Genomic DNA, 6,755 nt, shown 5'->3' on the forward strand with positions numbered 1-6,755 from the left:
GGCAGTGCAGTAAGGCACGTGACCAGGCTCTAGCATCCAGCAGAACTGAGTGCAAGTCCTGACCACCACTCATCATCTCAGTGGCCTGAGGCCAGTGGCTGAACCTCCCTCCTGCTTTCATACCAGCCTCATTGTTTTGTGTGAGATGAAACAAGGTAATATGTTTAAAAGGCCTGCCACAACTGAGTAAAGTATAAATGCTTCTTTTCATTTTTTTAAACATATTTTTGATTGTATTGAATACAGGTATCACAAAATATGTTCTAATTGTAAAAAAGTCAACAAAAAACAATAATTGAGCATATAGAGTAACCTAATATGTGGCCAATTTGGGGGATGTTCAAGTGTTTGAAAAGAATATGAAGCCTGTCCGGTGCAAATACATGTAAATGTGTGTGAGTGTGCGTAAGTGTTTAGCTTGCTAATTGTATAATTAGATCATCAATATCTTTACTATTTCTGTCTTCCTTGACCTTCGATTGCTGATAAATTGTAAAATGTTCTCCTGATTATGAATTTGTCAATTTCTCCTTGCATTTTATCCATTTTGCTTTATATATTTTAAAGCTTTGTTTTTGTCCATGTTACCATGTTTTAACAATATATCTTTCCTTGTGTCATTTATTTTGTAATTGAATTATTTTTTAAAAATTATTTTTAATTTCAAACATCTACAAAAGTATAGAAAATAGTATAATAAAGCCCATACTACTACTCAGCTTCAACAATAATAAAAAAATAGAATAATAGAAAAACAAGCACTGTACAACTTAAAGATACAGAAGCCCCTTAATCTCCTCATTTGTGTTGCTACCTAGTCCACTCTCATACTTCTATCCTGAATTTTTTGTTACTCGCCCTTGCTTTAAAAATTTTTTTCATTAATATAAGCATCCCTAAATTATTGTTTAGTTTTACCGGTTTTCATCTCCATATCTAGTAGATTAACTTTTAAGCATCAGTTCTAAATGTCCTTTTTTATGTTTAATCATGGTATTTACATGATATATCTCCATTCTTTTACTGTCAACCTTTCTGTATCCTTATATTTAAGATGTCCTTATTTAGGCAACATATAATTAAATTTTTATTTTTTCATCTAGTTGGACAAACTTTGTCTTTCAGTCAAAGTATTTAGTTCATGTACATTTAATATAATTACTGATATATTTGGAATTATATTTACTGGATATAACAACAGCCTTAACCTAATAAAGTGTAATGTAAATTAATAGTTTTACCACTTCCCAGACAATGCTAGGATTTAAGAACACATTAAATCCATTTATCCCTTTCTGCTGTTTGATTTACTGCTGTCATACATTTATTTTAATTTTATATGTATGTAAACTTCACCACATGTTATTATTGTCATTTATATATTTAACTCCTGTTGCTCTTCATTCTTTGGTGCATTTCTGTCTTTCCATCTGGGATCATTTTCCTCTTGTCTAAACTCCTTCAGCATTTCTTTTAATAGGGATCTGCTGACAACAAACTTTTTTTGATGCCTTTATGTTTGAAGGATATTTTCATTGTGTATTGACTTCTAAGTCATCAATAATTTCTTCCAGCACTTCAAGATATCATTCTGTTGTCTTCTGGCTTCTATGGTTTCTGTTGAGAACTTAGTTATCATTGTTGTAGTTTCTTTGAAGGTACTATGCTTTTTTGTCTGGCTGTTCTTATGGCTTATTCTTTGTCTTTGTCATTTGGCAGTTTTACTATGATGAGACTAGTAATGTCTGTATCCTTCCTGGGATTTGATATTGTTCATTTGTTTTGGAAATTTCTCAGACATTACCTATTCGAACAATGCTTTTGCCTCCATTTCTCCTCTAATCTATTTCTGTACTTCTGGAGCTCCAGTTACACTTAGAACTTTGCCATCTCCCATGTGTCTCTTTCACTTTTTTCTATATTTCCATTTTTCTGTTTTTGGTCCTTTGGTCTGAATATTCTCTGCCAACAGAGAATACTATTATTTACTATCTTACAGTACTAATCCTGTTCTTATTTGTGTTTAATCTGCTAGTAAGCTCATCTGTTGAGTTCTTAGTTTTAATTACTGTATTTTTCAGTTTTAGAATTTCTACTTGATTCTCTTCTTATGGATTCTATTTCTCTGGTAAGGGTATCTTTTCATCTATTTTTAAAAAACATATTAATCCATGTTTCTGGATCATCTATGGCCTATTTTTACTTTCTTTTTTTTTTTGATCTGATTTCTTGGTATATCTGGTAATTTTTAAATTGAATGCCAGACATTTTGCATGAAAAATTGTTGAGGCTCTGGATGACGCTATTTTTCTCTAGAGGAAAATACATTTTATAAAATGGTAGGCAGCTAGAATAGGAACAGAATAACTCAGTCCAATCAGTATATGACTGAAAAGTCTGGGTTTCAGAATTTTTAAGGTTCTCGAGTCATCTGCCTGGGTTCAACTTGCAGGCTGGATAATCTTGGGCAAGTTTTATAATATTTCTGTTCATCAATTTTCTCATTTATAGCACAGGGAAAATAATAGTACTTTCCTCACAGCATGGTTAAGAAGATTAAATGAGCTAATATATAAAAAATACTTAAACCAGTACCCAACACATAGAAAGTGTCCATTAAGTGTTTGCTAGTGTAGGTATTAATTTTTGCCTACGGCCAAAATCATCTCCTTCTGTTACTGCATTTAACAAATATTAATTGGAGTGGCTACTGGTAGAACTCAATATGTGGAGAAAGATTAGACCTTATTAGAGGTTAGGATCAGGAAATAAGGTAGAATTAAAAGCTCTTGCTATATTGAAAACAGAGTCAAAGAGGTAATGTAAGCATCTCAGTGTTGGTCTATGGTTAGCTCAGATCACTTCCTACGTGTAATTCAGTCAGTTCCCACAGTGCTAGGTGAAGTTTCAAGGTGCAAGTCTATTTCAAGAACTGGTCAGTTTTTTACTTGCTGTCTCTGGAGTGGACTTCAGGGGTGGTTAGAGTCAGCAAAGCTCAGGAAGAGAGAGTGAATAGCCTCTAATATTCTCCCCATTCTACCTCTCAGGCTTTGACTTCATTTCCTTTTGGAGTGGTGCATTCTGGATCTAGGATCTAGGAAAAATGTTCTGTCAAACCACAAATTAGACAAAATTTCATCAGAGAAGTTCCTAACTGATGTTTCGTCTCGTTCTTACAAGAATCGTCCTAGTAGGATCTTTCCAGTTTGGGATTCAAGGTACATGATTATGCCACAGACACTGTACCTGAAGCAATCTGTGTTTTGACTGGTGATAAATTGATAATCACCTAGCCGGCTAAGCCAGTCCAGAGAGGCAGTTAATATGGTGAAACTTCAATAAAGTCGGCTGTCAATGCGATAGATGTTACAGGTGAACTCCTTGATCTCTCACTGCAATCCTTTGAATCTCTGTTATCCATCACTCTATAATACATGTGTTTAGCAGGGAAATAGGCTTCTCAAATCTCACCATCCAAGTAAGCCTCCACAATAACATTTCTAAGTCTGACATGCAAGTCTCAACAACGCTGTCAGAACACTAGTTAGCTTTCAAATTCAGTGAGGTTACGTACATTTACAGAAGGGTGGCAAGAAACTGAAGAGTGTTCCCCTTTGTGCTCTTGGACAATAAAAAGGTTTTAGAAGCATAGCTTCCCCAGTCCCTTTACCAGTCGGACTTTTGAGTAGCAGGTTTTGGTACAAAGTTTCTGAGATTTTCCTTTTGCTAAGTCTTAAGTGGTACAAAGTGGAGTAAATTAGGTTACAGAAGGTACAGCTTTATTTCATGAATAGAAGCAAAACTTTGACGAAGCAAATAATACTGAAAGATATTTTTTATTTAGGAAAAAGGATTTAATTTTTTTTAGTTATCTTGCACTTGGTTTCATTGTCAAAATGAGTTATCACCTCAGTAGTTCTTCCTGAAGAACTTGTAACACACAAAGGCCAAAACTCAAGACTAAAAACCAGTCATGGCTCTCCTTAGCATTTCTAGGGTGTTACTTTTTATGAGGAAGACACTCTTCCTGTGGCATATTTTGAATTTATATGAACATTCTAATGAATGATCTTATTGTGTGTGGTTCAGTTTCCTGAGGAAAGAATTTTCTTCTGTTTAATCTCAGGAAATAGGATCAGCCCTGCCAAAGTTATTATAGAGCCCAAGGAAACACTTCCTATATTTAAATTAAGCAACTTTAAAATTGCTTAAAGGGGTCTTACTAATTAGAATTCCAGTGCAGAAAGCTTGGGAAGGTTTCAGAGTGCTGTATCTGAATCCACTTCTCTTCTACTCCTGATGGGAATTTTGAAGGGATTTTGCAGTTTCCCTAGGTGGTCAATTACAGACCTACTTTTCCAAATATTTTTTTTTTTTTTTTTTTTTTGTGTGTGTGTGTGTGTGTGTGTGTGTGTGTGTGTGTGTGTGTGTGTGGTACGCGGGCCTCTCACTGTTGTGGCCTCTCCCGTTGCAGAGCACAGGCTCCGGACGCGCAGGCTCAGCGGCCATGGCTCACGGGCCCAGCCGCTCTGCGGCATGTGGGATCTTCCCGGACCGGGTCAAGAACCCGCGTCCCCTGCATCGGCAGGCGGACTCTCAACCACTGCGCCACCAGGGAAGCCCCGCCCCAGTAATTCTTGAATTCATTATTCTCAAATATCAAAATGCACGAAGGAAAATATATTCTTTAAGCTACGGTATAAGACAGTGATTCAACCAAAGTTTTCTTACAGTTTAGAAAAAAAAATTGGCTCTCCTCATCTTTATTCAGAATAGTCTGGAAGAAGTGTGTAATCAAAACCTTCTGAAGAAGTTAACTCTTTATGCCAGCAAGCTCCATGAGGACAGGGACCCGCATGGTACTTCCTAACTTCTCTCAGAGCAACGTGCGTGATATTTTGTGCAAAATTAATGTTCATTGAATGTGTGATTAAATCTACTGATTTATATTTCTTAGAGAAATACTTCTGAGGTATTCCAGAGCATTCTGATGATTTTGAAAAAGATGGATTGTTTCACGCAGTCTTTAGTCTGATCAACTTGTAGCTGACTTCTCATAACAGTAGGACTTTCCTAGTGTCAGTAGAATGTGACTAGCTAACAGGATATTTGCTTTGGTTTTTGACTCTATCCTAACTAAATTTAATATAAGGTATGAGAAGCAGGGGAGGCAAGAATAGATTAAAAAAATTTTTTTAACATAAAATGCATTATTATTTCTAAAAGTAAAATTATATCTAACATGGTAATTAAAGCAAATTTTTACAGACTTATTAGAGGCATTGTATAATTTTTTTTTTTTTTTTTTTTTGCGGTACGCGGGCCTCTCACTGTTGTGGCCTCTCCCGCTGCGGAGCTCAGGCTCCGGATGCGCAGGCTCAGCGGCCATGGCTCACGGGCCCAGCTGCTCCGCGGCATGTGGGGTCTTCCCGGACCGGGGCACGAACCCATGTCTCCTGCATCGGCAGGCGGACTCTCAACCACTGCGCCACCAGGGAAGCCCTGTACAATATTTTTAATCACACTAATAAGCAGTAAGTTGAAATGTTCAGAAGAGAAATAGTAATAACAGCTAATACTTATTGACTATTTAGATGAGCCATATCTTTTTTTTTTTTTTAATAAATTTATTTATTTATTTTTGGCTGTATTGGGTCTTCGCTGCTGTGTGAGGCCTTTCTCCAGTTGCGGAGAGAGGGGGCCACTCTTCATTGCGGTGCGCGGGCCTCTCACCATCATGGCCTCTCTTGCTGCGGAGCACAGGCTCCAGACGCATAGGCTCAGTAGTTGTGGCTCACGGGCTTAGTTGCTCCGCGGCATGTGGGATCTTCCCAGACCAGGGCTCGAACCCGTGTCCCCTGCATTGGCAGGCAGATTCCCAACCACTGTGCCACCAGGGAAGCCCGAGCCATGTCTTAACCACTGGAAATATTACCTTTTAAAGCTTATTCACATTTTCCATTTTTTATTCAACAGTTTGCTTCCCATAAAATGACCAGCTATGTTTTAGGCCCAGCTTAATCTCTGTCAGTCCTAGGTATGTGGGCCTATGCTAATTTTCTTAGTCATACTAGCATCTACCTTGTGTTTCTAAGCCACATTCAGTTCTCCATTCCAGAACATCTTCAGTCATTGGACTCTGAGGAATCTGAAGAGCTCATCAAGACACTTCATTTTGTTGAATGTTCCCAGTGAGCCTTTATGTGCTATGTGGAATTACATTAATCTGGAACTCAGTGTCATGCCATTCAGACAGGGCCAGTCCAGAGGGTAGTCAGAGGAATTCACAGAAAGAAGCTAGAACACCCAAACATAGAGGAACATAGAGGGGTACTAAACCAGTATTGTTAATTTACCAGAGAGGATGGGCTTAAAGGGATATTTAAACCATTTTAAACCTCTTTGTATGAAAAAGCTGATAGACGAGTTTATTGGATTTGGGAGAGAAATATGGTTCCTGCATCATGACTGCACAGTGACAAAGTGGTGAGCATATAAGCAAGAGAACAAAAGAATGCTCTTTCTTAGTACTGTCTAGGGCTGGTGCACAGTGAGCTTCCAATAACTTTTGTTGAGTGAATGAAAGCAGTTGCTATGTAGGGAGATGTTTTAGGACACTAGACCAAAATACCATAAACACGATTATCTCAGAAGACCATTAACTCTGGATTTACTTGTGCAAATGAGAAGTGGGAGGTCAAAGGGGATAAGCGCTAACCAAATGTTTGCTGTGTCTGGATTCAGTGTGTACACCC

This window comes from Kogia breviceps, chromosome 1, assembly GCF_026419965.1.
Source record: "Kogia breviceps isolate mKogBre1 chromosome 1, mKogBre1 haplotype 1, whole genome shotgun sequence".
Classification (NCBI taxonomy): domain Eukaryota; kingdom Metazoa; phylum Chordata; class Mammalia; order Artiodactyla; family Physeteridae; genus Kogia; species Kogia breviceps.